This window comes from Emys orbicularis, chromosome 2 (assembly GCF_028017835.1).
Source record: "Emys orbicularis isolate rEmyOrb1 chromosome 2, rEmyOrb1.hap1, whole genome shotgun sequence".
Taxonomy (NCBI): Eukaryota; Metazoa; Chordata; order Testudines; family Emydidae; genus Emys; species Emys orbicularis.
In genome coordinates this window covers 100972336-100990352 of record NC_088684.1, presented here as the reverse complement: position 1 = coordinate 100990352, position 18017 = coordinate 100972336, and positions in this window count along the sequence as shown.

Below are 18017 nucleotides of genomic sequence, written 5' to 3'. Positions count from 1 at the left end.
CCTGAGAGATGTAGTTAAGCTGACCTAACCCCCCGGTGTAGACAGGAAGAATTCTTTTGTCAACCTAGTTACTGCCTCTCGGGGAGGTGGATTATCTACAGTGATAGGAGAACCCCTCCCATCGCTGTTAGGTCTACACTGAAGCATTACAATGTTGCAGCAGCTGTGCCACTACAGCGTGTTAAGTGTAGACACACCCTTAATGCACAGCAGGCTAATGTGGGATAGATGTACACCCCAGTATTTTTCCTCTTTGAAACTGCTTTACAAACATTAGTCTTCACAACAGCCCTGAAGCTTGCCAGCTGAACTATTTTATCCATAGGCCTTGTCTAGCTAGTAAATAGGTGTTCTTTTTAAAGAGTGTTAGCTCACGTGATTTTAAACACCTCTTAGCACCTAAAAATGTGTTAGGTGGTTAGGAGAAGTCTAGGATTCCTCATGACCAGCTAACATGTTCAGAAGGGTGTTAAATCCTGTCTATACTAGGTGCTAAATCATGTAAGTCCTAAGTAGTGTTTCAAATTATGTTAGGTTTTACACCAGAGAGAATGAGGTTAAAGAACTTGCCCAGGGCAAGGCCAGGGAACTGAGCCAGGATTAGAACTCAGAAAACCTTGGCTGGTAAAACTTTGCTTAATCCACAATTTTTTCTAAGAGATCAAACAGACATTTTAAAAAATAATAATCCTCAGCTAAAGTAGGAAATGTACCAAAAAGCCCAGGCCACCCATGATGTCATTAGAAAATGTAATGAAACTGATTGAGGAGAAACAAAATCAAATAGGATGGACTCTGAAATCACTGAACTGAATCAAAGAGAGACAACTGCAAGACAAATGCATTAAAGATTGTGAGGTGGTCAGATCTTATGTAAAGGGGGCCAGACAAGTACCATAAATAGAAAGAAGGTGGAAAAAGGGACGAAGGAAAAGTCAGGGAAAAATAGATTAAAAAAAAAATACAGCTCAGCTTCTGGTTGGCTCCATGTATAATGCTGCCCTCTCGCAATTGGCCAAGGTAAAGTGCCTTTCTTCTAAGAAATGGGGATGGGAGCAGAAAACTGTTAGCTCAAATGGCACAGGGCTGTGGAGCTTTTTGGACTAGGATAGAGAGCTCTGTTACCCATGCTGCATGTGTGCAGTAGAGATCTTTGCCCTGACCCAACTATGGGAGCTGGATCAGGCCCCATAAGTAGCCACAGATTTGTTACACTTCCCACCAACAAAACCGCCAGTATTTCACAGCAAAAGGCAATGATGGACCTAGAAAGATCAATAGCAGCTTATTGTGCATCCCCCACCCCCCCAACGCTGCAGAGAGCCTGAGCACAGACCCCATGGCAGACTGGTTTCCCCATTATCATCATTTCCTTCTCTCTTTCTGAATCCAGAAAATACAATAGAGGAGCAACAACAACAAAATCAATTTTTGACATTTTGTGGCAATATTGCACGCCACCATTTACCATTGTGGGTTCCTTTTCATAGCCTCAAGTTTGCTTTTGGTGCAGTGGAGCGAAACAAGTGCTGAAATGGTTATTTAAATCTTAAAACAAAACACAGTAACAAGATCTTGGAATAAGCCTTACTTGGTTCCCCAGGAGGCTGTCTCTCCTTGATAGGGTTTAATGAATGAAATCACCTATGAACATTTTCTGACCTGCTGAGGGCTGAGCTGTAGGCCACCTTCACCTGACATGGACCTCAGTTTAATTCATCACATTCTTCCCCAGCTCATTAGGTTTTGTTTAGTCTTTTCAAGTTACAAAGAACAATCCTCATGAACAATCAATACCTCAGAAAATATTGAGTAGCAAAGCAAATGGATGATTTGCACTTGGCAGGGCTTTAAGGTTGCCTCAAACTAAAGTAGCAGGCTTTGGTAAACCTTCACTGGCAATTGGAAAGTCTAGGAGAACCTAACAGATTGTAAGAACACAATGGGCCTGATTCTCCATTGTCCTGCACTTTGTGAAGTCATTTAAATCTGTGAAAAGTGAGAAACCGTGCTTCCACTCACATGAATGGCCAGTATGGATTGCACTGTGTTTTACACTTGCTTTGCACCAGAGCAAATGACTGAAGATGCAAGACAGTGGAAAAACCAGGCCCTGTGGCTCCATAGGACAGGGCAGGGGAGGGAAATAGGCCTTCTCATTGCTTGTACCTTGTGTAGCCACTTACAATTGTGCAAAGTGAATGTAAAATGCAGCCAAATCGAATAGGAGCATTTTATACCCACTACTCATAGGTGTAAATAGCTATGCAAGTTGAAAGACAATGAAGAATCAAGCCCAACTGGACATGTTCAGTCTTGAAGAAAGAACTCTGAAGGGGGACCTGAAAATCTTCAAATATGTTAAGTGCTGTTCCAAAGAGGATGAGGATCTATTGTTCTCCAGAGCCACTAAAGGTAGGACGAGAAGTAAACAGCTTAATCTGCAGCAAGGGAAATTTAAGATTATAGATTATGAAAAACTTTTTAACTAGAAGGACAATTAAGTGCTGGAATAGGTTACCGTGAGAGGCTGTGGAATCCCCATCATTGGAGATTTTAAAGAACAGGTTAGACAAACATCTGTCAGGGATGGCAGCGCGGGGGCATGAACTAGATGACCTCTCGAGATCCTACAGTTATATGATTCTATATAACCGTGTACTTTTTTAAGTGTTGATGCATTATAATCTTATCCAGGCTTGGACCCCTGAAGAGCAGAGTGAGTGATCTGATCCTTTTAAACTCTGTGATTAATTTTTAAACACCAAATTGGGTATGATAAATGGTGAAGGCTGCCAGGATGATGTGCATATGATCCAATGCATTTCAAAAGTATCTGCTGCTAGTGCTTTTAAAATGCATATAATCCAAAAGTATATTATGAATACCGCTCATTTTTCCTTGCTCCTTCCTTATGAGTTAGAACTATAACCGAGTTAGAAACATAACTCCCATCTTGCTTAAGTTGGTCATGATTTCTCCACGGTTAATTCTATAGCAGGTAAGGACCAAATTTTCTCAAGTTCATTATGGGTTCTTATAGAGGTACCATATATGTACCTTGTTATTTAACTGCCACATCACAGATGATATTGCAAAATCACTAGGGATTTGATTAGCCAGTGGCTGAAAACTTGACACCTGGTTATTCATGATTTGTTCTACCAGGAGCACCTAGGAGCCCCAGTCATAGACCAGGACTCCACTGGTGCTAGGTGCTGGACAAACACTATGCAGAAAGACAGTCCCTGCCCTAAGGAATTTACCTTGTAAGCAAAACATCACTGGAACATTTCAGTTAGATTGCCTGGTGTAGTTAATTTACATGGAAAAACACAGGCTAGACCTCTCTCATTTCCCCTTAATTTATTAAACTCACTTTCCCAGACCCTACACAAACATGAATCTGCCTTATTTCTATAACCCTGTGATACATGAAGGGTGGGTGGGGGGGGGGTAAGCTCCCTTTGATGGACACCCAGCCAGCCATGGTGTCTGTTCCCTGCTTGCTTTACCTGTGGGCTTGTTAACCCTTTACAGGTAAAGCAAGCAGAGAAGAGACACCAAGAGGGATTTTACAGCTAACTGACTGGCTGGGTGGGTGTCCATCAGGGGGAGCTACTCCCCCCCACCCCCTTCATGTATCACAAACCCACATCAGCAGCATCTAAGTTACAGAAAAGAGCAAGGGTAGATTTTTTTTTAAAAATGGGGATTTCAGCTGGATGCAAATACCTGAAAAAAAATTACTTGTCTGGCCACTCCATGCACACCCTTGTCTATTTTATGCTTCTATGTTTTATATAATTTAAAAAAACAGCACTGGGTTGCTTCTCCATTTAAACACGAGAAAGTTATTCACCACTCCAAAATTGCATGTTCATGCAAGATGATTGTTTTTTTTGGTGTGTTTTTTTCATTTCTAAGTGGACTTTATTTTGGGGCATTCCAGCTTGTGCTATTAAAAAATGGCATCTGATACAGAATTCTACATCCCAATTTCCTAATAGAGTCAGGTTCTTTCAAAACCTGATTTTGAAATCTCTTCACTGGCTACCAATTTTGTTAAGCTTAGAAAAAGTGGCTGTGTGTGTTAACCCTTAGAACATTGCCATTTTCCACAATAGTGACAAAATAACTGCATAAGAGGATATATACACAGTTTCCAAAGAATTAAGTCTGTCTCCCAGGTCCATAGTTATTAAAAACACTATTCTGCTCTTTTAGAATTACCCATGGACAGCTATCAATGGCTACATATACACTACATGGATCTAGGGCCTGATGAGCAGAAGGGCTGAGCACCCACCCACCTTGTTGACTTCTGACAAGCTGGCCTCTATAGTCTATGTTCTACTCTAAACCCTCTTGTAGGGCCATCAACCCAGGAGAGGAGTTACAAAATAGAAATACAGATATTTCCCATTTGACCCAATATTATGTATGTGCAAATGAATGCTATGGAAGATGTGTATATAGCAGCTCTTTCCCAAGAATTAAGACTACAACTGACTCTTCACCAAGTTCTTGTATGTTATGCTGTATAGATGAGGGAAAACAGAACCACTCTCAGGAGAAAATCTCTAAAGAGCTATATAACCCTGGCCTCCATCTTCTACCTTCAACATACAAGTAATCAAAGGAAGTTAATTCCTATGATGCAAGCACAGCACACACTTACAGTAACTCCATAAAAACAGCAGGATAGCGGATATCTATAAAGCTGCAATACTTTCATTTTCCCTAGTGTGGTTAATAAACATATTTAAAATGCGATTTATAATGGCTACAAGAACATAAAATATTGAATATAAATCATGACAAATGAACAGTAATAATGAGATATACTCAGCCAAATTCAGCTCTTTTACACCTGTGAAAACCCACTTGCATCACGGTTTTCAGAGGTGTAAAATAGTAGACTTAGATCCAACAAATGTCATTATCAAAACACTCTCAAAATATCAGATGAATTGTATTAAATTAGGCCAATGTAATATCACTGAACAGGCTTCACATAATGCAAGTAAACTGTGTATACACCCATTGCCCTTAAAACTAAAGAAATGAAGCCAAGGTTCAGATCGTATAGTGATAAGCACTATAGAAATACCTATAAAATAGAAATTGCATTAAATACCCTGGGCCATATCCTCAGGCTCACTTTATCCTATTTGTATGATCTTTCTTTTGTATAAATACATGTATTAAGTCACGTGTGACACATGGGAGAAAATCCAGCGTTTAGGCTTGACTTTGATCTCACTCTACACTGGTGTAACTACTCTTTGACTTTATTTACTCCTGATTTACATCAGTGTGAGGGCAGTGTGACAACAGGATCAAGTTCCATATATTTAAGAGAAAAAGGTAGGAGTTATGTGGATAATCATCTAGTTTAAATTACATGGCGTGTTACAGGCCAGATCGTCCTTTCCTTTCAGCTCATAGCCTTATGCAAGAGGCAGCACATAGCTACGCTACTCCAAAAGGAGTCCAAGTAAGGCAGTATGCCACAATTAGCATATTGCTACTATCAGGAATCAGCACCTGCAGCATAGCCAGTCTGGAAGCAGAGCCAGTCTCCAGGCTACCTAATGAGCGCAGCTGGCCTGTAGTAGGCTACCCAATTGGCTACATTGCCTGATTGATTGGAAGAGTCAGCAGTCTGGTGCTTAAGTCCAGTGGCTGCTCAAAGCATTTGCTCATGGCTCGTCTGCTCGTTTCTAGTCCTGTCCCTGCCTCATTCTAGGTAACCTGGTCCTGACCTTTGGTGCTGATTGCTGCTCCAACCATTGAGTGTGACTACCCATGACCTGGTTGCTTGAGAGCTACCCCTCATTCCCCTTCCCCTCTTCCTCCCTTGTCCTTTAGTTGGATGAAGTACTGGGTGTGCAGCTACTTTTCTTTCCCTGCACCTGAAGCAGAGATGTGGTAAGATCACCCTGGGATAGGTGGGTGTGAATTGCTTTCTCCTCTTTATGCCCCTGTAGAGGCAGATCAAGACCAAGACCTGACCATAGATGCTGGTGAAGACTTGTTGGTCTAAAGTTTTAAAAGTGACTAATCATTTGGGTGTCCAACCCAAAGCACCTTAAAAAGGCCTGGTTTCCAGAGGGCAGGTGCTCAGCAATTTCAGCCTCTTTAATGTATCTTAGGTCAGGCACCCAAGAGCATTAATCAATCTTGAAAATTTAGGCCATTGCGTATAAGGGAAATGTAATTGAAAGCATGAAATAAAAAGGTTTTATTTTAAAAAAATCTTCTGAACTAAGAAGAAATTGCAGCAGCAGGACTAGATGGCTCAGGAGATTGGCAGTGAGCTGTGTAGTTTTATACTGCTCTAAGAAAGGTTCAAAATCAGTAGTGGTTCATTGATTCAAATTCAGTAGTGACCAAAAGCTATCTAAGAATTTCTCTGTAGACTCTATGGCAGGGGTTCTCAACATTTTTCTTTCTGAGCCCCCTCCCCATATGCTATAAAAACTCCACGGCCCACCTGTGCCACAACTGTTTTTCTGCATATCCAGTAGATTAAAAGTTGTATTAAATTGCTAGTTATATAGTTAAACACACACACACATATAATATAAAAATAAAAGGATAATATAGGTACAAAAATAAAAAACTGAATATTATATTTTTTTTCCTTACTCAACATGAAACTTATTGCTGGTGCTGACACAGGCTGGGTGGCCCGCTGAGGTGAGTCAGGGAGTGGAGGTGGTACCATTGCCCAGGACTGAAGCATGGTTTATTTTGGCAGACCCCTGAAACCTGCTTTCAGCCCCCCAGGGGACTGCAGACCCCTGGTGGAGAACTGCTGCTTTATGGGCTATGGTGATTTTAGCCCAATTCCTGTGGGAAAGATAGAATTAGCTTTTCATCACTAAAGATGGTCCTTCCAAGGTGTGTGTGTGTGTGTGTGTGTGTAAGCTCGTGCTGTCACTCTTCATTCTGTTACTTGTATGAGAATAAAAGATCACTTCATTTTGTAGGTACGGCATCTTTGAGAGGCACTACATTGCTATCAGGAAGAATAATAAAAGAAACAAATGCAGTAAAGTCAAAGTTCCTGCTGCCTTAATTTCTCCATGTTCCTGTAGCCCGGGGGTTGTTGACAGCCTTTGCTGAGAAGAAACTATTCTCATAATATTGTCTGTTCAAAACAAGATCATATAGGTGAATTGAATACTATTTGCTTTTTAATGGGGAGACAAATAGAATTTGCACTGAGTAATAGCTACATAATCCTGGAGTTTCTCTGAAAAGGATAAAGGAAGAGTTGTTTGTGTTCAGTTTTATCAAATTTTAAATTAAGTTACCGAGGAAAGGTTAGGGTAAAGCATCATTTGACATTAAAGAGGAAGAATAATGCCAAATTCATAGGTACTGGCTTTTTCAGGGCTTTTGTACACATGAGAATAAGATCTGTAAATTATAAAATGATACTGAGATCCCTTCTAAGAGACCTTCACCCTACCATTTCTCTGTCCATCCGTTTACAACAGATGGTATTGTTCTACATAGTTTATCACCATTGTTAGAGGCTTGAAAACACTTGCTTTTCCCCAAAAGAAGAACTAAATATAGCTGATACAGAAATTCTTTTACAGCAGCTATGCCAAGTTGTTGTTTTAAAACACGTCTGTGCTGAGAAGAAATGGGCACGTATCCATCTTGCCTTCCGGCCAAGCCATCTAACCAGAACTGGGAATACTGACAAAGTTTCTCAGTCTCTCTCTCTCTCTCTCTCTCTCTCTCTAACATAATTGTATAAAATAAAGCAACCCTTTCCAGCAATCAGTAGGGAAACAGAAAGCCACGAAATGGTCATTAAAATATTATGCTGCACAGTTTTTTTCATCATATTCATAGTCATTTTAATGTACTACTGAAAGAAGCCAACAGTTGTGCAGCAAACATGCTTTCACAGTTATAAAAAGGGGTAAATGTCAATATGTAAATCAATAACTGGCTGGATGCCATTGGCTTCTGGATGGTTAGCTGAAGACTGGAATCTTGCTTCTTTTATTGTGTCCTGCTCATAATGGTACAGAGCCAGTGCTAAATAACCAGTGTTGTTACTAGAAGGAACCAAGCACGACAATGTATTTTCCACTGCATGCATCTGATGAAGTGGGTTTTAGCCCACGAAAGCTTATGCCCAAATAAATTTGTTAGTCTCTAAGGTGCCACAAGTACTCCTCATTCTTAATGCAAATCATGAAGCCCCTGATGAACATTTCTGCGCATGGCTGCTTCTTGTAATCAGCTATGGAATTTAATGAGGCATCTGCAGTTTATAGAGAGCCTAGTTCCAACATAAAGTGCACTGAGAATGCTTCTTAAAATTCGTCAGTAAACCATAAACTAGAAAGAGCTCACTACAGCACACAATGCATCCTATCAGTTTATAATTCCAAGTAACCATATTCCCCAGCTAGATCTACAATGAAATTGAAGGTTAATTCAGAGGTCAGCAAGGTCTCCTAAGTAGCAGAATAGTAAAAGGAAGGAGGGTAGTTATTTTGAGTTAATATGCTTTATTCACATTTGATTTTACTTTTTATAAGTGAAGTAGCTACTGGAGTCAGTAGATACTTCTGACATGTGACAAGAGCAATTAACTCTTTGTACACCTGCCCCACATCACATGAGTTGGGTCAAGAAATAAAGCTCAGCCTCGTACCAGTGCTTCTAGGTATTACGCCATTTCTATAGTCTTGAATTCAGTAGGCTGGTTACCCCTTCTCCATGCCCGATATGTTCCTTGCAGCCTCATTAAGCTCACAGACTTGCTTATAGTCAGCATCAATTCCCAAATGTCAGTCCAGAAAAAATGTCTGTCTTACTTTTCCACAGCAGAAACACAGTCTGAGGGAACGAGTGGCTCCCCCCTGTGTCCTGGGTGAATGGTCTCCTCTTTCCTTTGCTCCTACGTTTACTTTTCTCCAGTGCCTTTGGTTGTTTCCCACCTCCTGCTGCTGCTACAGTTGTAGTGGTTACTATAGTGGCTTTGCATCTAGTTCTTCTTCCATCTGCTTCTCCTCCAGCAACTCTGCTTCTAAGTACATCTCAGCCAGTGCAGACAGTTGGTGTCAGCTCATCCATCCCTGAACCCCTCATGTAGCTGACCTAAATGCATCTTTAAAAACAGCAGCTCTATTAACTCTAAGGCCTGATCTACAACTAAAAATTAGATTTGACCTAGCTACATCGCTCAGGGCTGTGAAAAATGTTGCGCTCTGTGAGACATAGGTCGACCTAACCCTCAATGTAGACACAGCTAAGTCAGTGGAAGAGTTCTACCACCTCTCGGAGAGCTGGATTAACAATCTCAATGGAAAAACCCCTTCTGTCAATGTAGGAAGCGTCTACACTATGGCACGACATTGCTGAGTTAGATGCAGGACTCACTGAATTAAATCTACAGCCAGTGTTATGTAGGAGGTCAGTAATGGTTTCTTCTGGCCTTATGGTCTATGAATCTATTCCCAGTTTATCAAGAATGCTCCAGGCTCATGGTCTGTGGTATTGTCCTCTCCCAGGGCTCTATATGTTGCTTGTGACTCTCCTGTTAGGAGTGGAGTTGGACAGTCCAGGACTACTCTCACTGAGCTGCAGTGGCCATCTAGCTGAATGTAATCAGACATGCTTCTGGATTACCATCTAGTTCCATTTTACCTGGGTGTACTCTTAGGCTTGCAGGAAATTTAGGTTGTAGTTTATTACAAGTAATCGATAAGGATAACCAATATCCCTCCCTATAGCTGCCCTTCTGCATTTGTGGAATGCAGATTTTATTGATTAGAAGATGGGATGGGATGTTCTTTGCAGCACTTTGAAATAATTCGACAACAACATCTGCTAAAGAGGAGTCCCTCTGAAACAGTGAATTCACAGAAAAATAAAAGGCTTGTTGCTAAGAATTACAGATATTGTCAGCTACTGAGAAAGCAGCTGGAAATCACTGGCATTATTCCCTGAATCTATAATACATTCCAGGGTTTATTATCTTGGACTAGCATATGTTATTGCCACAGCAAAGAATTCTGTCAAACTTCTTCATGTGATCCATTCACTAAGTGCGTCTCAAGCTTCATAGGAAATTGGCTATGAATTATTTTGTAACCATTGACTACGGCATGTTGACTTTAAACATCTGGGATTAATATTTGAAGTCTTGGTCTAATTTTGTCATAACCTGTAAATATCTGACACTCTCCTTAAAAATTTTCCTGGAATGGTATCCCTTGAAGATTTTTAACACATGTTATAAAGTGTAATCTGTGTTAAGATTGAGCAGGACTTCTACAGGATAGAAAGAGATAGTGTTGTTAGCTATTAGAAATACATTTAACAGCAGCAGGAAATAAGTAAGCTTCATTCTGCTCCACTTTTGTTGTTGAATATAGTTTACTTGTCAGTTTTATGTCATGTAAACATCTCATTCTCTCCCCCCCACAAATGTACAGTAGTCACGTCTCACTTGCCAGAACCTCAGCTGATGTAAATGGACACAGCTCCACTGAAGTTAATGGCATTGCAGCTATTTACACCATCTGAGGATTTGCCTAAAGTGTTTAAAGCTGGAAAAGTGGCATATTGCCTCATCCTGGCACAGTGACTTCATGCTTAGTCAAAGCAGATGCACAAACTGGTCACCCTTATGCGGTACATATTGGGTGGCTGACAATCACTGCTTTAAAGACAGCGTTCCTATAGCAGCCTCTTGCAAAAGGGTTTAGGTAGAGCTGGTACATTTTCGGCAACAAACTTTGAAAAAAGTGAAGAGTCTTCATTACTTTCCACCTTTTTTTTGCAGGAATTTTCAAAACAGAAAATTTCAAGCTAACTGAAAATAGAAAAAAGCTGACAGAAAATTTTCATCTAGCTCTAATTTCAGGGAATAATTTTAGTAGAGGCTTCAGATGAGGAAGTCTTTTTAAACAACTCTGTTCCACTGCACATATTGACTCTCAGATGGATACCTAGAGAGGAATTGTGGGGCAGATTGTCACCTGATGTAATTTGGCATAATTCCAGTGAGTTCAATGGAGTTACACTGATTTACACGAACTCAGGTTCTGGCCCTGTATACACATTTTTGATCTGGCACAACATGTACTACTGCTCAAGGCAGTTAGAAATGGAAAGAATATGTGATCACTGATCTGTGTTAATTCTTTTGTGGATGTCTTGTAAAGAGGCAAGTTGGTTTTGAATAACAGGATGTGAGCAAATGGCATTTCTACCTTTCTCCAGACAGAATATAGAATCCATCTAATATCTTACTTCCTAAGGTTTGGCCTTCCTTAAATAATAACAAAAGAATACAAACCTCAGCCCTTTCTCCCCAAACCTTGCCATTCTTAGCCTTTCCTGGTGAATCTCTGTATTTCCACCCCTCATAGCTTCTGACCAGAGGCTTACACCACCTCTTTTATATCCTGGTGAGCCAAGAAGTCACATTTGTTACAATGAGTCAGCAAAATTTACTCAGCTTTACAAGAGAGCCCTGTGAGGTTACTGATTGTGCCATCTGTTAAACGGGGCCATAAGGAATCCAGGGTTAGTGGTTGATTTCTAAAGACTGAAACAAACAAACATTTTATAAAATACATGTTGGTTGGCTATTTATTTTTTAGGAGATTTAAATGTGGGTTTTTTTTCATATTTCATGCAGCCAAGTGCTTGCCTTGTTATCTGCCTGGGAACTAACAGGACCCCATTTCCACAGTATCTGAGTATGTCACAAACATTAATGGATTTACTCTAACAGCACTCCTGTGAGGAAGGGGAGTCTATCATCCCCCTCCCTTTTTTTTTTTTTTTTTTTTACACACAGATGGGGAACTGAGGCCCAGAGAGATTCTGGGTCACTAAGTGCCTATCTGCACCTTGAGGTGTCTAAATATCTTTGATATCTGACCCTAAGTGATTTGCTCAAGGTCACAGGAACAGGGGCTTGAACTCAGATCTCCCCCTGGTGGGTGCTTTGACCACCAGGCAATAAGCTACTCTGAGGTGGGGTACTTTCAATCTCTCCTGGTGAAGCTGTACCACTTTGCAAAAATACTTAACAATTCATTGTGCCAAAGGGCAAGATAATGACTTTATAGCCTAGAGATTAAGGTATCCCTCAGGGGGTGAGGTAGGAAAGTTGAATTCAAATCTCTTTGCCTGATTCAGAGGCAGGAGATGTGGATTCAAGTCTCATCTCCCTCCCCCATGTGAGTACTTTAATCACCAAGCTATAGCAGTGGTTCTCAAACGTTCACACAGCAAGACCCCCCCCCTTATAAATTAAAAAACACTTTTAAAAATATATTTAACACTATTATAAATGATGGGGGAGAAACATGGTTTGAGGGTGGAGGCTGACAGCTTGCAACCCCCCCCCCAAGTAATAACCTCATGACCCCCAGTTTGAGAACCCCTAAGCTATAGAGATGTTCTCACTCTCTTTAACTTTGGCCCAATGAATATTTAACATAGTGTATTGATAAATAAAATAACATAAGTATTTATACAAAGGTAGAACCTGAATGGCCTAAGCCCTCATAGTTAGGGCATTCATGTAGGAGTGGGGAGAGGGAAGTTCAAGTCCTTGCTGTAGTGTGAAGAGTCAAACCTGGGTCTCCCAGGCAAGTGCCCTAATCATGGTAATAAAGGGACACAGTTGTTTGGCCTGAAATGAACTTTTCCAATTTGCTGTCAAATTCTGAATATTTCTGAACTGAATTGACTATTTCTACTGATTTTTCCATTTGCTGACCGACCCGAAAGAATCAAACATCTGCCCAGCTCTCCTCCTGAGTTCCCGGCCCTAACCACCAAACCATCCTTCCTCTGTGCCTGGTTTGCATTACTTTGTTGTTGTGACAACATATACCCTGCACAGCACATTAGCACAGAAGCTATTGCTCAACACAGTGGTTCTAAAACTATGGTCTGTTGCTCTCCTGTGGTCTGCAGAATGGAACATTTTGAAAATCACGCAGTGGTGACTTGTTTGGCCAGGATCCCTCTACTACACAGTACTCTAAAGAATGGAAAAATTACAGTGGAGAACAACTGGCCATCTTACTTTCAAGAGGAAGCAAATACAACATTGTGATCTGAATTTATAAATTGGAGACAGCATTGCAAAAGGAAGGTGGTGGTGAACTCTGTTGGATTGTGCTTGGACCAATCCATTCACCTCAATGTTTCTCATAGACACCGTGATCTTGGATGTGATCAAAGAGAATAAATGGTGAAAAAGAGCCAGCTTTGGATGAAAGAGATGGAAATACACTCTCCCATCTGTGGAGTCACAGTAAGGAGTCTCACACTGATACCATTAGAGAATACCTGGAACACTGCATGAAGAATTTGAAACTTAACACAGGAAGTTTGCTTAATATGAAGCCATTGACTAAACTGTTAGGATGAATTATTCACAGGCATGGAACAGAGCCAGTGAAAACAGACAGTAATCTACCAGAAATTGTAGAACGATTCTGAGGATTAATTGCTTCAAAAAATTCAGAGCTCCTTTAATATTAGATTTAAGATTATCTTGAGTTTTATGCTTGTTTACAAGTCCACACATTCCAATGCAAATAGCTGGACACAGAATTCCACAGGTAACGGTTGAGGGTGCTATATTGCTGGGAAGCATATTTGTAACAATGTAACAAACTAACACTATATTTTAATACCACCCTTATGGTACAATAATTATGACTCATGTTAGTAGGGATAATATTTATATAATAATTTTAAATAAAATATTGTAGTAATAAACAAAATATCATCTTACCAATAATAAAGATCAAAGTAATAAAAGAGATTCTTTAAAAACACTATGGGAAACAGCTTTGTCAAAATCAGTTCAAGGTTTCTTGTTCTACCATTCAGTCCATTACATAAATAAAAGTGTTTTTTTTTACTCTGTTCTTTATATAATATTTTTCAAAAATGTGCAGGAAATTACAGTAATTTTGTTTACAAATCAAAACACATTAAAATCAACTGGCTTTGGATAAGCGATTATGAATCATTCATAATTCATTATTGTTCATTCTGGATAATTCATACATTAGTGCACACATGGTATGGAATATACAGAGAAAGTACAAACTACAGCAATCTGGTCTGTAAGCAATTTCCTGGCACTCCATCACCAATAAAGGGATTGACTAATTAGTATGGTGTAACATTAATTCTATACCCCACTGGTAAACAATCACAATTACCCAGAATCCAGTAAAACAAATTTAAGAGCTTAGGTCATGATCTTACAATGGACTCTGCATGGACCTCCCCCTGCATCCTCCCGGATGTATGCGGGGGTCTGGGCAGTCTCTAGGCCCCCACCAACTTGCTACCCAAATGGGGCGCATGGCAAACACATCAATCATCTTCTGCCTCCCATGAAGGCATGAGATTTTCCAAAATCCCAGCAATAAGGAAGATTTCCCCTCTACATCCTTTTTTGTTGCTCTTTTCTTGATGACTTTTTTGCTTCCTCTTCTCTCTCTCTAGGGACTTGTATGACCCTTGTCCCCGTAGTATCTGAATGCTTCACAATTATTCATGGATTTTAACTTTGCAACATGCTGTAAGGAAGGGAAGTGTTATCTCCATGTTACAGATAGGGTACTGAGGCACAGGGTTGATTAAATGTCTTCCCCAAGATCACACAGGAAGTCTGTGGCTGAGCCAAAAATTGAACGTAGGTGAAGTCTAGTGCCCCTGTTCTCTGACCATCCTACCCACCTATTAACTGCCCTTTTTAGGTACTGTTCCTCCCTCCCTTTAGTTCTTTTTGTTATCCTGCCACTGCGTGCCTGTTTTAGTTTTGCTTTATGCTACCAGTTGTGCCCTGTGATGGGATGTACAAACCCTGAAGAGGTTAAAGGACAATACTGGCCCCAGGTTGCCCCACCCCTCCAGACCTGCAAAGCATGCTCCATCTGGAGAGGAAGCTCAGAAGGGGGAGGCTGGGAAGGAAGACAGACCCATACTGAGGGGTCCTTAACAAGGGGGCTGAAGATGCCTGCTGAGCCCTGCGGGAGCTGAAGGTTTAGCTGTCTTTTCTTTTCTTTTGCTATCTTCGGACTTGGAGACGTGGTGGGAGACGGATGGTAGGAAGTGACCCAGGGAGGCAACTAGCAGGGCATTCCAGGTGTTAGCTCTCAGAGGGCCTTGGTTTGCAGCCCAGTACAGGGGGAGGGCCTGGGCTCTCCTACCAACTGCCCTTATTGACAGAGGGCATAAGTCTCACTTCCACCCCACACCGCCTCCAGTAACGGGATGGAAAGGACTTTGAAAACCCTGAGATGAAGCTAAGCCACATACAAGGGTTAGAAACTGGACTGGAAGCCCTTCCCACTGGGAGGCAGGGCTGGAAACTGGGTGCCCTGGCCATCTGAGGACTCTGTTATATGCCTGTTTTTCTTTTGCATCTCTTTGCTCTTATTTCTTCTTTTTAAGATCTCTGCAAGGGAAGCAGAACAGTAACAATTTACACAGAGAGGGAAACTAGCACTACACAGTTGGGACAATCTGGCCTTAACCTGGTGTATATGGAACCAGGAGGAACACTCCAGTGCAGAAGGGATCCTCCAATGGTGCAGAGTCAGCACTGATGCTCCTGCCCTACAATCCCTCCCTGGGGCTGACCTGGGTGGGAAAATGAGGCATGGTCAGAGGACAGGGGCATGGCCAGGATAACCCTGGCTGCAGCTTTAGCTATTTAGGCAAGTTAGCAGCTGGCATAAATTACAGCAGCCATTAGGCTTTCATTAGGTGAGCTGTCTGGACAAGGTTTTTTGAGGTAGTAAAATAAGACTTTCTCAGGTACATTAATAATATACAGCAAGATCTAGTTTACTTTGTTTTTATTATTTGTAAAAAAAAAAAAAAAAAAAAAGTAAAAGTGCCAAATTCAACTCTTCTCCCTTCCAAAGTGATGGTGGCGTAGTTTGCAAGCCCTGTACAATAAGTGACACTTCTTTTCTAATTGCAGTCAATTGAAATCTGTCCAACAGTAGAAGACCCACCTGTAAGCACTACTTTCCTTTTCAAACTAGATATTCCTTGTTTCACAGTTTAGGGCAACTACACTTGTATACACTCATAGTCTAGCAAGGACACCCACTTTTAGGCTCTTGGCTCCTCAGCCGTCACCTCTCTTGGGCAGAGACCTGCATCTCGTCTTCTTGACCAGAGGTTTTTCCAGGCAGCATAGTTCTCTGCCTGAAAGTGGCTGTTGTGCAAACCACTCATGCGTGTGCTTAAGTCCTACTGAAGTAGAAGTTCAGCACATATATAAGTGCTTTGCCTAAATGGATGCGATCACTCATGTGCTTAAAGTTAAGCCTAAGTGTTTTGCTTACCTGGAGCCTTTCTCCTTCAACCAGGGCCTGCTCCAAAGCTAATTAAAATCAATGGTAGTGTTTCCAATGACATTACTAGGCTTTGGGCCAGGCCCTTAGTTATATCAGTTGTAGTGGAGCTACATATGAGACTAAACATACTTGGAAGAGTTTTGGCTAGGCTTTGAACGGGCCCATAGTCCCACTGAAGTTGATTGACACAGCTATGTAGAAGACTAAACATACATGAAGGAAATTTTTCTGGATCAGGCCCTTAATCTTTATTTGGTGCTTTACACTTCAGATATGCACAGTGGGGATTGAGATTTTGATGGCTTTAAAATTAGGGGTGAAAAGAGAAAATACACTTTGTTCTGAGTTAGCAAAAAAAAAAAAAAGGGTGAATCTATTCTGTATTCTTTTAACTTGAAAGCTCCAAAAAGGCTTAGAGAAAAAGCCTTGAAGATTTTATCCTTTCATAAAAGTAAAATAATTAAAGATTTTCACAAACTCATTTATTTTCACATAAAATATTCTATTCCAGGCATGCCAGGAAAGCTGTTTCAGAAGTTAGTCATGTAAGGCAAGCAGCTGTGTACTGATAACAAGGCACAAACCGGCATCTCATTCTAAATTCAGTGCATAGCAATTCACTAAGCCAACAAACTGAATTTGTAATAAATTAAATAATAATAATAATAATATAATTAATATTGTTAGAGTACAATTCTTAAATTGCAATATGTACCTATTTTGCAAGAGAAACATTATAAAAATGCCTTGCAATGCCTGCAGACTGCTTGCAATATTTTAAAAATAATGTTCTTGTGAGTGAAAAACTACAAAAACCTTTGTTTTAATTATTATTAATTTAATAATTGAAGGCTGAAGAAGAGACACCATTCATACATGCATTTTAAATCTAGAATATTTATGGGATTTGTGCTTGCTATCAAAACTACCATCACAGAATCATGATTAATGTGTATTTTTTTTCTGTGCTCATACTGTTTGGTGCAGTGTCTCTCAGAACAACCCATAATATAGCTTGCTTGCTGGCTTTCAGAATGTAGTACTGAATGAATACTAATATCAGAAACATCTTGAGCAAGACATAATTTTCATGATTTTTTTGCTCTAATAACACTCATAATTTAATTTTGTATTTACAATTCAGTTTTATCAAAAAATTAAAATGCAACCTTTGGGAGCAAATATGTAGAGGGGGAATACATTTTGGAAGAACTAGTTGATTAAAGGGCAATTTGCTAAGTGCTTTCTCCACTTAATAGGCGAGTCCAGGGTTGGAAAGAAAACAGATAGACAAATCCTGCTCTCATTAACACTGGTGTAGATCTGGAGTAACTCTATTCACTTCAAAAATGGCTCCTTTGACTTCTCATCAGAATGACCAGAGCTTCTATTAAACCTAATGGTGGAGTCTCATAAGTTTTTGCCATGAGAGGTTTTGATACCTATGTGGATGATACCCGTGATACATGTGACCTCATGATTATCATGACAGACAACTCTGGGGAGAACTGAGGCTTCAATCTGACCAACTAGCACACGATAAAGTACAACTTGCTTTGTCTATACTAGTTTTAGAAACTAGTATAGAACATTCTAAAACACCCAAAACACCCT